General features: G+C 38.9%; 1 long non-coding RNA gene across 4 annotated transcripts; it reads right to left on the reverse strand.

Annotated features, from left to right (window-relative positions):
* Positions 1–13,719: 13,719 nt before the first annotated feature.
* LOC133902521 (uncharacterized) lies at positions 13,720–20,781 on the reverse strand. Of its 4 annotated transcripts, XR_009906875.1 has the most exons (4): positions 20,482–20,781; positions 19,746–19,832; positions 18,609–18,714; positions 13,720–14,994 (listed from the first exon to the last, which is right to left on the reverse strand). It is a non-coding gene; the product is annotated as an uncharacterized LOC133902521 (long non-coding RNA). The 4 variants fall into 4 exon arrangements; XR_009906874.1 differs by lacking the exon at positions 18,609–18,714; XR_009906873.1 differs by having other exon boundaries at positions 19,746–20,778.
* Between the last annotated feature and the right edge of the window lie 1,200 nt (positions 20,782–21,981).

A 21,981-nucleotide genomic window follows, 5' to 3' on the forward strand; every position in this document is an offset into this window, starting at 1 on the left:
CCCGCCTTGGATTCATCCATATCGTTGCGAATCCAGGTAGATTGTCGGCGGCCAGGTGCGTTCTTCATCTTTTCGAAATCAGGCACATAGATTCATGAATGCCCTGGATTACTTGTAAAAGTGTCAACAATGCCGTAACCATACAGCTCATGATTCCAGGTGTTCAATATTTGATCCTTCATGAAATACTTTGAAACATATTGCCTAGGAAGCATATTGTGCTCCGCACACGCAGCTATGACGTGTGTACAAGGTTTGTGGAGTAATTGTGGCTTCTGGCAAGTACAAATGCATGTCCCACTCAATATTGTTCTGAATTAAAAAGATTAGGTTACATTCATTTGTTTCAATCCATGATGCTATGCATGGCTCAATTGCAGCACATCCTCATATTTGAATAAGTTGCATGCAGTAGATGATGCATTGCACGTTTAAATTCAACCTAGCATTGATGAACACCATTTGACATTACTCTATGGGATAACAACTGAATTTACAAAGCAAATAGAGAAATGGAAGACACAATTAATTTCTTCAATCAATGTGTTTAATCACTTACTCAAGGAACATCAACCAAAGCGAAGAAGCGACAGTGGTGGTATAGTGAAGAGAGGCAAGGACTTTGTACAAATCAATCCGGTGTGGCATTCAACTTCTAGCATCCCTTGTCTTTGCGTAGTGAAAATGATCCTATTATGCCATGACTGTGATTTTGGTGATTAATGATAACATAGTCAATGGGACTAACATGTTTGTCAAGAATATATGTAGGTAGGTCTCATGGATGCAATACATGAAGAAGCCACCGCAGCTGGGACAAAGTTTGGTTGAATTGGAGAAGTCTCAGGGGTTTTGTTCTCACTGGAAGGTCCTGTGCTGAAAGAATTGCACTCACCGGAGCGTTATGTCTAGAGGTAGTTTGCCTCACCGGATGATCCGGTGATGAAGAAAGTGCACACCGGAGGTTTCACCGAAGCATTTAACAGAGTGTGTGAAAAACCCAGAAAAGAAGAAGTTCTACACACTGGAAGGTCCGGTGATGAAGAAAGTGCACACCGAAGGCTTCACCGAGGCATTTAACAGAGTGTGTCAAAAACCTAGAAAAGAAGAAGTTCTACACACCGGAAGGTCCGGTGATGAAGACTGTGCACACCAGAGCATTTTGTGCAGAGAAGAAGTTTGGTGCGGTCTGGCTCAGGATAACTCACTGGACAGTCTGGTGATGAATAGGATATATACACTAGAGTATCCGATGTTCAAAAGAACTCTGAGTGGAGTTCCAACGGCTAGTTTCTAAGAATGTATACACCGGATGGTCCGGTGCTTGTATCTCTGTTAACGCTGGATCATCTGGTGTTCACAGAATATTTGAGCTGTTGGGATAACAGCTAGTCCACGGGGTTGAGCCTATAAATACCCTTCCACTCATTCATTTGTAGGAGCTAGAGTCCGGAGAAATCCTTGTACACCTAAGAAGACATCAAAGCCATCCAAGAGCATACAATATTTATCCAAGGCAATTAAGCACATTATTAGCAAGAGATTAGTGCTTATAGGCCTAGAGAGAAGAGTTGCTAAGTGCTGCAACTTAGAGTGTGGATCAAGGAGTGATCCAAAAGTGTACCGAAAGGTACGCTAGCATCTTGGAGTCTTTGTGACTCGCTGGTAACTTGTTGACCCTCCGACTTGGTGTGGAGCAACGACAAGAGGATTGCACGGGGACGTGAAGGCCCTTGTCTTTGTGACTAAAGCTCTGGAGTGAAGATGATGTACAAGTGACCAGAAGAGAGGTTAGTGGTGAGACCTCGCCTTGGTGGCTTGGTGGCTCATTGTGCTTGAGGCCTTGTCTTGGTGACTTGGTATCTCAAGAGCTATGACCGGAAGAGACTTGACGACCGGGAGCATATCCTTTGTGGAGCTCCAACGTGGATCAGGGGTGGTTTGTGTGCCACCAATACCACGGGATAAAAATTCCTCGTGCCGAGTTTGTCTCTCTACCTCATTTACGTTTCCGCATTTACTTACTTGCAATTTACCTTGCAATTCTCTTAAGCGGTAGAGTAGACACACTAGATAAGTCTAAAGCATATTTAGATAGAAATTGATATAGGATTATCTTATAAAATTTTGGAGCCAATAATTTTAAGTGTCCTAAGTCGCCCCCCTCTTAGGACGTCCTTGATCCCCTTCAATTAGTATCAAAGCCTCGTGCTCTTCAATGGGGCGTAACCACCTAGAGTTGTGACGTCCGATGTTAGGGATGGATATTGGTAGTGCTCCACACTTTGACAGCACAAATTTCTCCCGATGGAAAATTCTTATGACATGTTATTTGGAAACAAAAGGTTTAGATGTTTGGAGGGACACTGAAGAGGGGATGAAAGAACGTAGCACCAAAGCAGAGAAATAATTTGATGCTTTAGCAAAGAGTATCCTTTTATCATCTTTATGTGTTGATGTATTCAATAGAGTATATTATCTCACCAATGCACATGATATTTGGAATAGTCTCATTGAAATACATAAAGGCACAAATGATGTGTGCAATGAGAAATATCATATTCTTATGACTAAACTTAATAGCATCAAACAACTTGCCCATGAAAATGCTAATGGCATGTACTCTCGTATGAATATTCTTGTCAATGAGATTAATGGGATAGGTTTGACAAAGATTGAAGATGTTCAAGCGGTGAGAAGAATACTCCAAACTCTTCTTCCAAAATACAAGCTAATTGTCTCCATCATCTATGACAACCACGACATAAGCAAGGTGACTTCAAGTCAAGTTTTAGGCTAGATCACCGCCCATGAGATGATCATAAACATAGGGGTTGAAGCTTCTACCTCATCCGACTCCAGTAAACTTGCCCTCGCAAGCAAGCAAGCATCATGTTCACACATGAAGGTGAAGATGAGGAGACAAGGGTAAGAGTCAAGCTCAAGTGAAGATGATGAAGATCAAGATGAAGAGAGCGAAGAAAAAGATTATCAAAACACCTTAAGTGATGAAGAGATTGATTCCAAGATGGCAAAGCTCATGCTACAAGTGGAGAAAAAGTGGCAGTTTAAAATTTTATATGGGGACAATGACATTTTTTATGGTCTAAAAGAGGTAGTGTTGTCTGTGTTTGAATCAATGAAGAAGGGTATATCCATACTGATGCATAAGAGTGTTAGCCATTTGTACGACTGGTTAACGCGGGGTTTCAAAATAGATTATGAGGTTCAAGTGATGACTATTTGTATTATGGGCAACTATAGGATTTAGGGTGTCTATTGGGAGGTGTACCCGCTTATGAAAAACCAGGTTTGGAGAAGGTACCTATAGGATGTATATTGCTGTGCATGGAAGAATAAGGAGGGAGTTAAGGAGATTCAGGGTGGAAGGTATCTGGAGGAAGAGGCGGGTGATGAGGTAGTCGAAGAAGAGGTTGAAGAACCAGATGTTGGGCAATCACTAGCCATTCCGATTGAACCTACTGATGGGGCAGACGAATGGATGGGTATCCATAGTGACCCTTGGAAGGAGATACCAAGAGTGACATGTGGTAGGTGATGTTATACCACTCCTAGCTTCTTCAGGAAATGCTACAAGGCAAAGATAATTTACCAATTTGTGGGGGTGGGTACCCATAGAGAGCCTGGAAAGAAGATACCTTGAGTGATGTGTGGTAGGTGATGTTATACCACTACTCAATAGTAGGTAACCATGTATACCATTCTTTGGGTCTAGAAATACCATACTCCTCAAATAGGACTCTATGCACTGATTCACCCTCTTTGTCTGTCCACCAGATTAGGGATGATATGAAGTACTGAATTTAAAAGAAACCTCCATTGTTTGAAAATCTCAGTACATAATTTGCTAGTAAAGATTCTGTTTCTATCACTTATGATAGAAATAGGCATCCTGTGCAATATGAAAATATGATCCATGTATAGTTGCACAACTTGATGTACTGTATAAGGATGTATCAAAGCTATGAAATGGGCATATTTAGTAAACCTATCCACTACTATCAGAATTATATCCTTCCCTTTTGATTTTGGAAGTCATTAAATGAAACCCATGCTCAAATGTGCCCAAGCCATATTTGGTGTTTCTATGGGATCCAACAAACCTAGATTTGTTATGTGCTCAGCCTTGGTCACTTGGAACACATGGCATTCTGATAGAAATTGTTCCACCCCCTTTTTCATATGAGGCCAATAAAACAATATCTTTATCCTGTGATAAGTGGCTCTCATACCTGAATGACCACCAAACATAGATGCATGGAAACTATCTATCAGTTGGTTCTTCAAGTCACTATTTCAACCAACATATATCATGCCCTTATAGTAAAGAAGTCCAACTTTAGTTGTATAGTATTTGCAGCTGTTAGGTTGGTCTTGAATCTAGTCCATTATTTCCTGACATTTTTTATCCTCCAAATAAGTTTGTTTGATATCCTCCACCAAATTGAGCTCCACACAACATATAGCATTGAGTTCTAGGTCATTTGGTTCCATATGACCAGTCTTTCTAGATAGTGCATTTGCCATCACATTCTCCTTCCCTTTCTTATATTCTATAGAAAAATTCATATTCCAACAGTTTCAATAGCAATTTATGTTGAAAGCCATCAATCAGCTTCTAGGATGTTATGTATTTGAGGCTATGTTGATCAATTCTAATTATCACTTTGCTGCCCACAAATAATGTCTCCACCATTTAAGAGCTTCAAGTATCACTACATAAGAAACTAACATTAGTGACATCACATTAGTGATGGCCGACTAGAACTTGTCACTAATATCACCCTGGGCTGGGACCTGTATCAGATCTGTTACTAATGATAACAGTGACGGATCACTTTACAAGCCGTTACCAATGACATAGTCATTAGTGATGTGTTGTGACGACACTGGTCATTAGTGATGAGTAATAAAAACACCCGTTACTAATGTAAAAGTCATTAGTGACGAGTATTAAGAAACATCCATCACTAATGTGCAGGCTCGCGCGGAGGCAACCTAAGCCTAGGCCACACTGGCCTTTGGAGCCGGCCCAAGGAAGGTGCCACCAAAGCCTTTCCCCCGCCAAATAAAAGGGGCACGGGCACTGGCCGAGGATTAGCGTTGGCCCTTCACGAGCAGCAATAAGGGTTAGGGATCTACCTCTCCTCATCGTTGTGCCATTGAGCCCATCCTCATTGACACCGATGGCGGGATCCTTGGAGGGCCACCGAGGGAGGTTGGCAGCGAGATGCATGGAGCGAGGGATACATGGAGCTCCTCCACTATGGCGAGCTCCTCCACCACGACGACTAAATCCATGGCGAGCTCCTCCACCACCACAACCGGAACCATGGTGGCTGCATCCACAACGACCAGATCCATGGCGGTGGATCCATGGTGGCCGCATCCACAGCTACAAGGCATAGGAGGGCATGAAGTGGTGACCAACGATGGCGAGCACACTGTAGGTAGTCAGTTCCTCAGTGGCCCGATGGCGTAGGGTGGCAGTAGGAAGCTGCCAGCTAGCTAGGCAGTCAGGTTAGGGCTTGACCACTCAGCCAGGCACACACAGTTGCACTTGGCTGCTAGCCTACGGCATGGTGTTTTTCATTCTGAAGTGCAGCATGATGACTGGTAGTGGTAGAAGCAAAAGGACAGAACTCACAGTCACAAAAGGTATAAAATTTCATATGTTGTATGCTAAATTGGTATGTTGTATGCTAAATTGGTATGTTGTATGCCTAGATGTAAAATGCGTGGATCAGTAGTTACATGATGTTCATATGATGTAGTCTTATAGACCTGTGTTCTGATTTATGATTTTCTGAAGTTATGAACTGCTAGACTTGTGTTCTTCACTGCAATTAGACTTGAGCTACTATGCAGCCATCTTTGGAATGACAAAAGCATCATTTTCTAATTTACCATAGTGTGTAATCTGATCTTCATCATCTTGGAAGAGAGAGTTCTAGGTGTACTAGGATGGAGGACTTTTCATCATTTCCTTGAGATGTGCGTATGTATGCCTAGATATGCAATTGTTCATATGTTGTAGCAGTGTAAGTTCTAACCAAATAAAGAAATAAATATGTCCATTTCTTCTGCAGGTAGAGCAAGATCCTAAATGTTTTTCAACATAAATAAAATGACACTAGAATCTTTAGGAAAGAGAAGAGACATACCATGCAAAAGACCAAACCCTCTGCTGTGGTTTTGTAAGAGAGCCAGAGGATTACCCTTCTACCGAATTTGATTTGGATGAAAATGACATAAGGTATATGGCTACCTGTGGTGTTGCTATGTCATCATGCATTTTTGGAAGCTTTGATTATTTGAGGAAACCAACTAAAAGCAGGGTGACTTTCTTATGTCTTCTGTAAATCCTATAGTTCATATAAGTACCAGCTCCTAATGTAATTTAGGACTTTATAGTTTGCTTTTTGTTGGAGCACACTTGCCTTTTCTTATTTGTGTAAGCAATGCATATCTAATAAAAAAAGAGTGTTTTCGATGTATATGTAACTAATGCATATTTGCTTGTAACACATTTTATATTTTTTTTGTTTTTCAAAAACACATCATTGATGAGTCTAAACTCGATCTGTCACTGATGTATAGTCATTAGTGACGGGTATAAATCCTGACTCGTTACTAATGTGACACGTTCGGAGTGATATGGATTTTACCCATCACTAATGAAGGTTATCACCCGTCAGTAATAAGCTTTTTATGAGGTAGTGTATGGCCACAACCTCTTTATCATATACTGATTGAGCTCTAGCTCTCACACCTAATGTTTTGTTGAAAAAGACTATAGGTTTACCCCCTTGCATCAACATAGCTCCCAAACCTGTATTGCTAGCATTAGTCTCAAGTACAAATGGTTGTGAAAATTTTGGTAGAGCTAACACAGAACATCTAGTCACAATCTGCTTCAATTGTTCAAATGTTGTTGTCTGTTCCACTCCCCACTTGAAAGAGTCCTTCAACAAATCAAACAAGGGTCTGCATATTATACTATAATCGTTGACAAATCTTCTATAGTAACCTGTCAGCACCAAAAACCATGCAATTTGGTTACATCATTAGATTCAAGCCACTGCTGAATGTTAGAAATCTTCTTTGGGTCAGTTGAGACTCCTTCCTTGTTTATGATATAACCCAAATACTCCTTCCTTTTCTTTGCAAATAAGTGGTTTTCTTGCAGTATTTCCAAAGTGATCCTCAGATTCTCCTTTTCACTCACTACGTGAAAAAAGTCATTAGTGACGGGTGATAACTGGCATTAGTGACGGGTCCCGTACCCGTCACTCTTATTGCGTCACTAATGATAGGTCATTAGTGACGGGTGATGACCCATCACTAATAAAATTATTAGTGACAGGTTATAATCGTGACCCATCACTAATATTCAGTCATTAGTTACAGGTCATAACTGTGACCCGTCACTATTGACTGAACATTAGTGACGGATTATAATTTTGACCCGTCACTAATGACCGATGAACATTTTTTGTATTTTTTGGATACAAAAGAAGTCAAAAAATATTTTTTTCACCCGAGCCATCCCAACGCAGGATCATCCCATATGCCTCACAAGCCACACTTTTTTCACATTTTTTCAAGTTTGTGTCCCATGGGAATCAAACCTACGACCTTCTCCTCGCGTGTGTAGCCACCATACCACCTCTGCTATCACGTAATTGTGATAGAAACTGGATATTTTATTCTTTTAACCTTCTTTGCCAAAGGTTATTAATGACGCATCATAACCATGACCCATCACTAATAACTAATTTTGCCAAATTTTATCCAGGGTTATAATTTGATAGGTGACCAGGAGTGCATTCGGTAAAACAGGCATAACTTTGGCATACAGACTCTGATTTTGATATTTTTTTTACTCTACAGACATCTAAAAAAAAGCTACATCTGTTTCTCCCCAACTTTGTTAGGTTTGGAGAATTTTTGGAGGCCAAAAATGGCTTGAAAGATTGAGTTCTCGCCCCCGAAAGTTTCTACACCATTTTCGGAACACGCGTTTGTGTCCATAGCCGCCATAACTCACATCAAACTTGAGTAGAAATGTACAATAGTTTCTATTCTAGTGCTGCTGATGTGAGAAAAAATAAGACAAAAATAAAATAAAAATAAAAAATATTTACGAATACTGTCATTGGTGACTGGAGTTGGTCATTAGTGAAGGATTACAAGTTGACCCGTCACTAATGACTGGCCTGGGACAACTCGTCACTTGACCCGTCACTAATGACAGGCCTAGTATGACCTGTCATTAATGACATTATAGTTAGTGACGGGTCACAACTTGACCCCTCACTAATGACTGGCCTAGTATGACTCGTCATTGATGACCTTATCATTAGTGAGGGGTCACAACTTGACCTGTCACTAATGACTGGCCTAGGATGACTCGTCACTAATGACCTAGTCATTAGTGATGGGTCACAACTTAACCCGTCACTATTATCATCAGTGATGTTTCATGTTATGATGGGTCTATATCTGGTCCCGATCAGAAGGAACATTAGTGTCGTGTTTTTATTGGATCCATCACTAATAGGACATTAGTGACGTGTGATGAGCAGTCGTCACTAATGTAGTGTCTCATTTGTTGGTTTCTTATGTAGTGACTTCTACTGAAAATCAGAATTTCATCAAATTACACAACTATGAACTATCCTATATATGGGGCAAATATCTTGTTGATGAGTACTTGAAAGGTGGTAGGTGCATTAGTCAGTCCAAATGGCACGACTATATACTGATCATAATACCCTATATGTGTTCTAAAAGCTATTTTGATGATGTCTTTCTCTTGCATTCTAATTCGATGATAGCTTGATCTCAGATCTATCTTACTGAATATATTGTCTCCATTAAGTAAATCCAATAAATCTTCAATTACTGGCATGTGAAATTTATTTTTGACTGTTGTGGAATTCAATTTCCTTTAATCCACACAAAGCCTCCATGATCCATCATTTTTCTTGACCAACACTGCTGGAGATGAATATGGGATAATGCTTGGTCTAATCTCATGATTATCAAGCAATTGCTTCATGATATTGTCCATAGCTTCCCTTTTGTAATGAGGAATTTTGTAGGGTCTCACGTTTGGAGGATCAACACCTTCCTTCAATAAAATACCATGATCACAATCCCTCTTTGGTGGTAGTTCTTCAGGATCTTTAAACACCTCATTGAACTTATTTAATAGTCTATCCATCTCTGGGGTTAATTCTTGTGTATTTGTTTCCACTGCACTTCTGATCTGTTGCACAACCATGACACATCCTACAACTCATTTGTTAATCATATGCTCCAGTTTGGATGCCTTAATTAGAAATTTCTGTCCAGGAATAGTATGATCTATAAATTTTACCACCTCCCCATTTTTTGTAATAGTCATATACCTTTGTTGTAGGCCCATCCCAATTGGACTGTACTCATAAATCCAGTCTGCTTCTAATATGATATTGTAGTAGCCTAGATTAAGCAACTAGAAAGAACTTGTGGAATGTGTACGTTGAACCATATAAGGCAGTTGTTCCATTTGGCCACTGATTTGTAATTCACCTACCATAGCAACCATTACCCTTTTGCTTGGTGTATTAGTCTAGTTGCAGTTTTGTTGACTAGCAAATTCAGAATCTAGGAATGAATTGGTGCTACCACTATCTACCAAAGCCACATCTCTTTTTTCATTGAGATAAGTTACCATTGAGAAAATACTAGGCCCCACAGTACATGAGACAACATGAGCTGAGATCAACATAACTTGCTCCCCTATTTTCAATCAACTTGGGTTCTTCTCAGTGTTATCTGGACACCCATGTCTAATTTTTTTTTCTGAATCAAACACCCCAAATCCAAGTCAGATTCCAAATTGTTTATCGTGTGTTCAAATTTTCTTTGCCGAATCAGACACCCAAATCCAAGTCGGTAACACTGGTTCTTTTATGAGATTTGGGCTATCTGGTGCAGTTTTCAGTCTATCTTAGTGCTATCACTACCTTCACAAGAGGCATTTTCTTGCTCCCCAATCATCAGCATATCATGTATTCTCCCCCTAACTCTGCATTTGTGTTGAGGGCTCCATGGCTCATTACATTACCAGCATTTCCCCTTTTTTCCCTAGGATTCTTGCCAGGTTAGTTGTTCTTCCCTTTCAGCAAATGTTGCTTGTTCTGCTAGCTAGAAATCATGGCTGGTCTAGTAATAGGCACACTCTTCTTATATATACCAGCTTGCTCTAGGTGTTTTGCATACAAAAAGCCTCTAACAGATTTCCAGGTTGATGACAAGTCACTTGATGCTGTATATGATTATTCAAGCCCCCAACAAAACAACTAAAAAAGAATGTCTCCTAAATATATGGATGTTCTCTTTTCAATCTAGCCACACACTCTTCGAATTTGTCTATATACTGAGCCACGCTTCCTTCTTGTTTGAGGTTTTGAAATCTAGCTACAGATTCATGAACCCCCATCACTGAGAATCTATCCTGCACCATTCTACTCACTTGATCCCATGTAATCAATTGCCATAGAACACCAAGACCAGTGAACCAGTTCTCTTCCGTCCTAGTGAAATGGGCAATGGCTACATTAACCCATTGTTCATATGGGGTTCCAGTGTGGTAAAAAACACGCTCACAGTGCCTCAACCACCCAGCTGGATTTTCTCCATAAAAAAGTGAAATCTCTAGTCTAGGTCCCTTCAGAGTTGCTTCTACATAATGGTGTATTGGATTCCCTCTATTCTCTCCCAAGATATGAACTCCCATTGGTTGTACTTGCCCTCTTGGCACTACACTGCCACAACCATTTGGAGAATTCCCTAGACCATACGGATTGCATTGAGGAAGACAAGGGTATCTTCCCTCTCCCGAAGGTTTCACAGTTGATACCAAAGATGCAGTGTATATTGCAAATGAATAGAGCACGGCAGATGAGGTGGGATGACTGCAGCCTGATCAAGTCCTATTGGATATCCTAAAGATGTAAACCGAGAAGTGGGTGTAGTGGGAATGTTGTTGATCACCTGAACCATATAATCACCAGCTTGGGAATTCCTGTTATGATCTTCTGGATTTCGACTAGTTCCTGTCTCCAGATCATTTTGGCTCAGCAGTAATCTTTTGATCTCCGATAGATCGGAACTCAGAATCTTTAATTCAGCTACTTCTCGCTTCAGTTCATTCATCTCGTGACGCCAACTCTCATCTCCACCAGACCCACACTACTACAAAAGCTATTTTTCGAGACACCTAGGGTTCATTTTACTGGCGGTTCATATGACAAACCATCTAAGTAGTAGGCTAGGGGCCCATGCGGTTTCGGGCCGCCTGTGAAAACTTGTTTCCACAGTGTGAAAATAGCTCCATTATCACAGGCGGTTCACATAAGGAACCGTATGTGGAAATGAACCCACAGGCGGTTCATTATATGAACTGTCTGTGATAATATCTCCATAAATAGTTCCTATCCGCGGGGAGCTCTATTCAGATCGAGCTCACTTTTGTTTGAACAGTAGAGCTCAAAAGGCGGTCGTAAAATTTGAAAACAAAGGGGAATGTTTTGTTTTTCAATTCCTTGGAGGAGACATCTAAGGTAAGAGTATCTCATCCTTAGCTAACATCTTTTTGAAGTCTAGATTTAAATTTATGGCTTATTTAGGGTTTGAGTAGGTTCTAGAGATGCTTGTGGTTCTAGCTATTTAGATCCTCGAATTAGCTTAAATTTATGGCAATGTTTATTCAATTGTGTAGATTCACATGATTCTAGCATTATATTTCAAAAATATAGCATCAATTTGATGTTTTTTTAGCCTCTAGGAGGTTTTATCATGAATGGAGATTTTTTTTATCTAGATCTAGATCTAGATGTAGAGGGATAGAGTGATGAAATCACATTGTTTTGAGCCATAAATTTGCGTCAATGTTGATTCAATTGCGTAGACATATTATAATCATAACATGTCTATTTTCCCCCTTTTTTAATTTTTTTTAATTATGATTTTCTTATTAATTAATTAATTTATGTATCTAATTTTGTGATTGAAGTTAAAAATGGACATAGCATGGATGTATGATGCGCCAAAATATGGAGAAATATATATCAAAGGACTCTCTGCTTTTATTGAAGCCACCGAGACAGACGCTTTGACTAAGAAGACAAAGGAAATATATTTTCCATATTCTGACAGTAAGAACCAGAAATTATGGGATAAATCAAGTATAATCAAATCACACTTGATCTTGAGAGGTTTTGTTGAGGATTACACATGTTGGTCCAATCACGGTGAACAACGTGCAAGCGAACCAAACGACGATATCGCTGCTGATTAAGGGGATGGTGATGATGAGGTAGTCAAAGGCGACACTGATGTTATGATAAATGATGATACTGATTTTGATCTGGAGTAAATGTTGCGCCATGCAGAATCGCATATTTTAAGGGACATGAGAGATTTAGATAATTTTGAGACGTTACAGAAGGCATCAAAGGATCTTTTGTATGAGGAATCGAATGACTGTGATAAGGAGTTTACAATATTGCATTAGGTGCTTGAACTTCTAAGGTTAAAGGCCACCAATGGATCATCCGGCATGTACATCTCCACCAGACACTCATTTCGCAACCTCTCTACAAAAAATAGTTCGGTGTCATTCTTATTCAACATATTTGTCTCAACAACACGCATAAATCCAGATATACCATTAAAGGAACAACACAAGTACGATTCTCTATATACATCCAACTTCGGTCAGCCATTTGTAATTTTCAAAAGTTAACAGTTATTGAATTTTAAACTTAAGGAATTGTTTTAAGTGCAAATTTTAGAGTCAATATAATAGTCCTGAACTAGAAAAAGATAGCAGGTGTATTTTTTTTAACAGAAGCTCGAACACAAGCTCAAATATTTTTAAGTTATGGTTCTATCAACCTACCAATTCGGAGCTAAAGAAAGTAAATTTTAACCTTTACAAATTCCAACAGAGGGAGCTCGCGCAAAGGAGGCTTGCGCTGTATAGCTGAATAGAATGTCAAATATTTGCACTGTATAGTTGAATAGAATGTCAAATATTTGAACGCAATGGTTCGGTGAATCTAGCTACCAATATGGAGCTAAATTAAGAAGGTAAATACTAACCTCTAGGTATTTGAACAGAGCAAGCTCGCGTTGCAAAGAAATCGTCCCCGTAGAGAAAGCTCAACCCGCTGTCTGAAGACTCACGTGCGACTATGTCTGAAAAACTTGTGCCAAAAGGCTATCTTAAGACCAATAATTGCATGACATGGACGATTATTAGAATGATCCGTCTATATATTCACCTTCGTGAAGATGGTCTTTAAGTACATACGGTTTATTATTTTCATTTGTCTGTGTCTACCAAAGAGATACAGATGGATTTTAGAAGAAACCGTTTGTGACAATGTTACAGACAAGTATCATAGAGACACGGGCGGATTTAAAAAAATTATTTGTGCCTCTTGACACACCCAGATGACGGTCATGTTATAGACATGTATACCTTAGTAACCATATGTGACTATTTTGACAATGACGGGTTATAAGAAAACATCTGTGACACTTTGCTTTTGCTGTTTCTGTGATTTCTGTGACAGTATACCTTTATCCCTTTGTGAAAACAGCCCCAGAAATTTACATGACGGCTTCGACAGAAGAACGTACAGTACAATGGAGAAGACAATCTATACATGGTAAGCAAGCAGTACCAGTGACAACATGCGGTGTGCTTCTCCATTTTCTTGCTTCTATCAAGACACGCAAGCTTCACGCGTTCTTGGGGGGGGGGGGGGGGCGGGGGATGCCCCGCTTTACATCAGTTCTTCAAAGAGCAATTGCTTGGTTGGACCCAAAGCTATACAAGCACAAACTGATTCGGTTATAGGACATTACTAGGAACTTTTGCTTGACCGTTTCACTATTAGATGACACAATGAAAATTGAGTACCTGCATACTGGAATGATCTGACTTGGGAATTGTATAGTATGAAGTTAGCAAGGACAAAAATTATGTCACAGGTTCTTCTGTCAATTTTGTTTAATAACAAAAGATATTTGCAACAAGCAAAAAACACAAGTGACTGTTTTCAATATGTAATTGATACATAGCTAGTTTTACTTGTATGCCATATACCTGGCACTTGTATGAGACACAGAAACCACCTTGACTACAAGTATATTACCTGCAGAATCTGCAACAAAGATAATCAAGGTGATCACCAGTACTAGGGTTGTAAAAACAGTAACCAGAAATACCGGCAGATTTCTGGATTCAAAATTAAAACCGGTCAGTTCTAGCTAGAGTATCTGAGTGCACTATCTCAAAAGAATTTAGAGGCCAGTGCTACTATATCAAGTTGAGGACACAGCTGAACTTGTCAAAGGAAAAGAAATTGGCTTATCCACAAGAGAAACTGAAACCAATCAGTTACCAACGTCCTAGTGGGTAGCCAGAATTCCCAAAAACGGAAATTAAACCCCTGAGAACAAGATAGCGTGGTTTCAAACCTAAATCATCAGTTCACGACAAGTCTCAGTGTAGATTCATCACCACTTCAGAAATATTAAGCACACCGATTGTCCTAGGCTTCACTGGGAACAAACCTAGCTTCGGCTCATACTTAGATCAGTGGAAAGCTTCTCTCAGATAAAATAATATAATTTTTATTTTCCTCATTTCTGTGATTAACTTTCAAAACAAAGCACACCGAGCTAGGCATGCAATAGAGAAGACGAAAATTGAGAAGCAAGTTGAGTAATAGCCTTACAGAAATGGAATAGCTCTCATATTGTATGCCAGGACAGATAACTGGGTTGCATGCACAGCTGCACTGAACTCTGCAGTAATATCTAGTTCGCTGAGGTCATACTTCATGAAATGATGCCGGAAACTTGGAAATACTGCATCCGCAACTTCAAGCAGGTGAAAGAATGCACCTGACCAATTGATATAAGATGAGAGATTGCTTATAGGGCACCTCTGATGCACTAAATGATGTATGCCTAATACTCCCTATTACCCCAAACATTTCGTAGATTTCAAGTACTACCTTAACCACAAATTCATTATGGACGCTGCTGATGGAATAACTCAGGATGCAATTAAAAAGCAACATGTTCAAGTAATCAAATCAATCACGACACAACATAATTCATTTGGCAGAACTTATCGTCCTAAAAAAGATAGAATCTATCTAAGGCTGCCAACTAGCCTGAGATAGAATTTATTAAGGCTGCCAACTAACCTGAACAGGCATCAGCATGATCAGGCCATATACGATCAAGTAACAGCAGAGAATGCGGCATAAATTGACTTCTTTAGTGTACTGGTGATTAATTGCACTAGTAAGATCAAGGTTTTTTTAACAATAACAACAATAATTTAAATTTCCAATAATATTTATATGTCTAGCAGAAGGCTAATTAATAGCCATTCGCTACCGAAAGACATTCCATTAGGTCTACTAGTTCTAGAAAGGGACAATTGCAAAGAAACCACTACTCCTGGTGTTATTGCAAGCTTACCACTAGAAAATTGCAAAAATATCATTAAAACTGTCATTCGAGTGACATCCTTGCAAAAAATAAAAAAACCAGGGAGGTATTTGCAAATGCCCCTCCTAGAAATTGGTCATACATGTACCATATACATATAGTTTTATAGTAGCCTATCTCAAAAGAAATTATTAATTAGATATATTTTGCAAGATCATCTACCACTCACAGAATCAGTATACTGAAAACAAAAGTAAATGATTGAATCAGCTTGATTAAATAATCAAGGCATACTAAAAAGAATTCTGAATGAGCAGAGATCAATTAATTGTCAGAGCTTCTAAGTCTCTTAGTTATCTAGAAATCGGCCAAACAGGTATCATATGCACAGAGTTCTATATTAGCCTGTCTCAAAAGATAAAATAAAAAAATGATTGAATCAGCTTGATTGAACAATCAGTCAAACTAAACAAAATATGAACGGACAGAGATTAATAGTCAGAGCTGCTCTCTTCAGGCGCCCCGTGCATATAGGTGATAGGCATGTGAGTGGCTCATGTAAACCAAATTGACCCGTACTCTTAGAATTAGGCTGCAATCATATGAGCTTATATAAGTTTTATCCTCTTCCACTACATTGTGCAAATACAACAACTTTAGCAGGAAAAATACGTGAGGTTTTAATCTGTGCACATTAAACTCCTCCAAAACAATTTCAATTCATACAATTAACACCCCCTTCCAAAAAATAATAATAATTCAAACCCTCTAAGTATATGTACATGTATAACCGAACCCTTGAGGTTCTACTTACTTTATTTGTGTCATCGTACTGTTTGATTTTGTTTAATTAGGAATTTCTATCACTGTGAAATGTAATTCAAATAAGATATACTGAAAAACTAAAACTACCTTTCATTCCAAATATGCATCATCATTTCAAACCTTTGCTCCAGAATTAAGGTAATAGTATATTAAATGACCATGTTGCCCTTCAATGCTCACTATACTTGATAAATTTGTCTCTTAAATACACTAATTGAATTGGCAACATTTATCTAGCAATGGTATAACGAGAACAAGAGAAGAAAAGGAGCCACAAACATGAAGACCTGACTTATATTTGGGGAAGAGTGATGTGGCTAAAATGATTTATCTTTTGATTTGAGGGAGTACTAAAGCTTCATAACGTGGTTTTGGGGTAAAAACACTAACATGATTTGTTATAGGTCTTAAAAAACAAAACTTCCAAAACTTCACCGGGCATTTTGGTGGGAAATTTTACTTTAAAGAATGTTAACAAGTATAGATAATAACTATTTACCTTATTTACACGACTTTCAAAATATCATTATCAAAATTCTTTCCACACTTGTACACACCGTCAAGTGACACATTAGATCATAACCCTTCAGGGACTTGATCATTGTAGCTCTCCCATCCTATTTAATACCACAGCATTGTTCTCTGATTCGATATCTCATAATTTACAGCTCGTGTTTATTGCTTTCACGAGGAATAGACAATAAATTAATATTTCATTTGCATGGCATCTTATAATCTAAATTCCTATTAATCAAATATAAATTACTAACAAAAATACTATTTTAGCATATTTGTAGCATCATTGTTGTTTGTTAAGCTAAATCTCATAGCTACATTTCAAAGTTGTTCCATTCAATAAACTATAGCCTGTAATTAATTTATGATCAAAGGCAACAGTCCGTCAAAAACACTTAAAATGACCTCAAAACACCCTTGTATATCACTGCATTGTTTCACAGATTCCCTCATGTTGTTCATCATGTCCGTTGTACATGTTATAATCTGAAAACTATTGTTCATATTGGACTCAGAATAATTTCGAGTTTGTTTCTAAATAATTTTTTAGTGTATTATATTTCATACATGATTCTCTGAGTTCATGTGCTAGGAAAAGTACATATCGAAATGATTGATCTTTATATGCTCTTTAGCGACATAAATTCCACAAGCCGTCTGAATAGCAAAGTTTAGTTGCAATGCTCGTTTGCTCAAATTAGCATCCATGTCCAAGATTTATTAGTTGGAAGGGTCTAGTTAGACCATTTTCAGTAATTAATTAAAAATCAAAAGGAAGGGCTACCCAATTAACTAAAATTGAACTCAATTGCCTTGAATGTACAAACAGATTGGTTGAGCGGCTCAAGTAAACATAATGACTCCAGTACTCCACAGACTTGTGAAATTAATTATGCAATAGCTAGCTATTTATATCAAATGAATGTTTATGGTTAAATGCATAATTTGGACAAACCAGCCAATATTTTCATCTATTGAAGTATAATAACATCCTTGCTGTTGATTTGTAGTTTCATTGCATGTATAGTTACCAAAAAGTTTAAAGGGGTACATCCACATACTCTTATGGTGATGGCGCAGGCTATATATGTTGATCATATAGTACAAATGGTGGTTTATTATCAAAATGTTAAAAACACAAACCTGCTAAAAGGATAGAACTACGGGGTTAGAAAAATTCACTTTCCATAGGTATGAAGAATATATCCATATTGCTAGAAACATACTAAATGAATTCAATAGAATGCTGACTTTAGACATAAACACTCAGGTAGCATTGGTGATGAAAGGTCCCATTGATGTGGCATGGTTTCAAAGAGGAGCGGAGAGAACGTAGCAAGGAGATGAGTTTGAGGTCTGGACACTTAGGGTTACCTTTATAGTTTCAGGTGCCAGCAACTAACGAAGCAACCAACTAAAAAATAATGACGATCTGCTAAACAAACTCAAACGAACTCTAAGCCTTGACTTATCTCCTTGTGTTCAAGGTGTTGCCGCCAGGTCATCTCAGCCACTTGGAGTTGTCGATGGCCTGGTTGCACCCTTCCTGCGCCGGTAAGTCCTCCCGATAAGCACGTCCACAACATAACTATATTTCAATTTGTATTCGGATTTTCAAATAAAGAATGAGTAAGCAGCTAGATGATCTAGCAACTGGATTTCAACGGAGATTAAAATCTCTTTAATTGGTTGAGATTCTGTGAGCAGTCAATAACCTTCAGGAGCATAGGCGCCATGCACCCAGTATCTTCTTGAACCAATCCCTTTGTTGTGTCAAAGGATTAAACAATCTTTAAGTCTACTGTGGATCCAAAGCTTGAGCTAGCAAGATGAATGAATAAGAACGCTGGTTAATTTTTATCAGATAATGTAAGAAGAGCCACAGCCCCACACATTGTCATTATCAACATAGTAAGTTGCTCGATATGCTGTCAAGACAATCTGCAAAACCTTAAATAACAGAAAACGTAAAAATTAACAACAAATATCATATATAAGTGCCATACAAATATACATCTTGTTCAGTGTCAGGTAGTATCCAAATATATATGACATGCAATTAAAATTTAAACCAAACATTGATCCATATGTGTAGTTCATAACTACAACTTAACATGATCAAGTTAAGATTCATTAAATATCTTTTGTAGCTAGCTAAAATTTCTGTAACATCCACTGAACATCAATTAAAACTCTATTTGTCATGCATGCAGCAACAGCAAGGAGGATCAGCACCGCAGTTTTCTAAACTTACAGAAAGGGAGATGTATGCAGAACTAATGGATCACGAATGATATAGCTTGCAGCACCGAAACCAAAAATACAAGCTTGTAAGTTTGGTGATATTGCGCAGCTAATGTGAAATCCTAACGGTTTGCCCAATCAGTGGTTAACCAAGTTCTCTATTCTGCATACAATAAAACGACCATATGTTGCACTGTGCTATTCCCAATTTCCCACATGGGAGATCATATAATGAAGGACTGAAAAAAACCAGGCCACGAGCGAGTTAGGAAGACAATTAGATGTTATCTCGTAGATTGACAACGATTCCCTCAAATTAAGAACGAGAAACATGCATGCACGGCTACCTGATGAACACCAAAGACAAACAACTGCGTGAACGAAACAGCCAGTTAACCACAAGACAACTCATAGCTAGCTCATATGGCTGGTACAAGTGCGATAAGATGCAAAATCCCCAATCGTCATTAGGACGAACCATATATCCAAGAGCAAACTCCAAAACAAGGGAAATAACAATATAAACACAATACCACAGGTAGGCCGAGTACGAGGAGGCATGCACGCGCTTTAGCAGAAGCTAAGGACGAGGGGAAGCATCGACTCACCGGAGAAGAAACATTTCCAGATCTTGAAGGCACCGCCGCCGGTAGGTGCCCCCTTTCAACTTGCAACCAAGCAGATCTACCTCCCACCTACCTCACAACACTCAGAGCACCACATAAGATGAGCAAAACAAAAGGGAAAAAGATGCAATTTTTGCTGTGAGATCTTTGCCAAAAAAAGGAGAGTACATAAGTGAGAGAGAGGGTAAAGGAGAGGGAGAAGGGGTAGCAACTAGCAAGGACTAGTCAAACAGTGCTTTCCGTTAAGCACATCTGGGAAGGCGAGCAAAGAGCGGTGTTAATCCATCACGCGTCCTCTTCCCCCAAGGCTGAAGGCCCTGCTAATAATCCATCATCGGAAGGCACAGAGATGGCAACGAGAAGCTCGCCGAGGAAAGAAACGTAGAGAAATTGCCCGGCGCGAGAATCCATGGCGTGCATTCGCGCAGCGGCTGCCATAAAATTTAAGAGTGCCTTATTCCGAAGAGACCTGACAGAAAGAGAAGTGAGCACGCAACAACAGCTGCGTCTAGGCATTCATCCATCCATCGTCTTGTATCTCTTCAGAATCAGCCATATTTAGATCCAGTCTGGCCGCTGCATGCTCACTCTCTTCTGTCAGCCACACCACCATCACCACCACCACCAACGCCTCGTCCCGTCGCGTCGTCGACCACCACTGCAAAGTGCCAAGCAGATGCAGCAACTCAACACGAGAAGAGAGGGATAGGAACCATACCCCACTACACAAACTGTTCATTGTCGTCTTGCCCAAATTGGGGACGAAGCCGGCGGCATCCCTGTTCTTGCTCATGGTGTCGTATAGCCCTAAGGTTGCTAGGGTCGGACTTGGAGAGATAGGACATTAGGACTCATGACTGAAGAGGATGGGATTCGGTTCATTATTTTTGTACTTCAGCTAAGAATATATTGTGCTACTTGTTGCTCTGGATACTAGCTAGGACGATGCTTTTGCGCGAATGCTCGTGAGAGAACTCGATGACAAGACGGCTCTTACTCACTTCCCAAGGGAGGATCCGTTGTCGATTCATTCTTACACTTATGACGTTTTTCTGTTACGGTCGGCGTAGCATATATTAGATTCACCTTGATTAGTCTGTATTAGTATATCTACATTTTAACATATAGCCTATTGTATTTTTTGATATGTATTGATCTCTGTTATTTTTTATAAAACGATCTTGTAAGTGGTCAACACACGTCACGCTATCCACTAGAGTATTTTTTTTTTAAAAAAGGACCACTAGAGTGGTTATGTATAGTTTATAATGATCTAATCAATGACGGACTAAATTTCTTCCTATTGGCACTATCCATGCATGTCTATTATTATGCTAAAGGCAAAGATAATAAATGTATTTTCAGTGAAATTAACAAGATTTTTCATATATTAGCTTTTTAATACCAGTTTTCTATTAGCGTTACATAACTAGCGGCATAAACCATCGAGTAACCTTTACACCAGATGGTTCCCTAATTACCTTGTCGATGTTACCCTAGTAGCCTTACGTTTGGTAGGGTTGGGTTTGAAGATAAGAAGTTGCTAATTTTTAATCGAGTAAAGATATAGATCATGAGTCATCGAATGGGATTCTGTTAAGTGGTTTTTCACATCTGGACTGTCTAGGATCGATTTTCTTGATCGTTACTTATAGACGTGCACTCAAAGGATACAAACAAGAATTTACAAACAAAAACGGAATTCATACTTACTTTGTTCCTATTGCGTAAAAAAAGGCTTTACACGGGAGCAATAGAGGTTAGGATGTATCTATCTCTTCTAAATAACTTCTTTTGGATTCTTAAGACCACCCTTAAAGTAGGATATCATATATAGAACTTACTACCTATAAGAGTATACATATCATATATTATAGTAAAGATAACTTCTCCGATAGACTATCTATAAAATTGTCTCTTCGTGTTTTTAATATTCACATATTATGTCTCATTTTTTTAGACTATATCTACAACAAAAATTAATTGTTGTCTCTTCTTTTTTTTTTCTCCATGTAGGACTAATACTGATTTAGGCAAGCTTATAGCTAACTGATGTGTATTGTTGGAGATGCCCTAAGAAAGGTTAAATGGAGCTAGCCTTGGCCAAACTTTCTTAATGTTTCTCGTGTACGTATGTACCTTTGCTCTTCCTTTGTCCTGTACGGCAATATGTGTATATTTATTTTGTTGTTACATATTGTCCATTAATTAATACATA

Source organism: Phragmites australis, chromosome 20 (assembly GCF_958298935.1).
Source record: "Phragmites australis chromosome 20, lpPhrAust1.1, whole genome shotgun sequence".
NCBI classification, from domain to species: Eukaryota; Viridiplantae; Streptophyta; class Magnoliopsida; order Poales; family Poaceae; genus Phragmites; species Phragmites australis.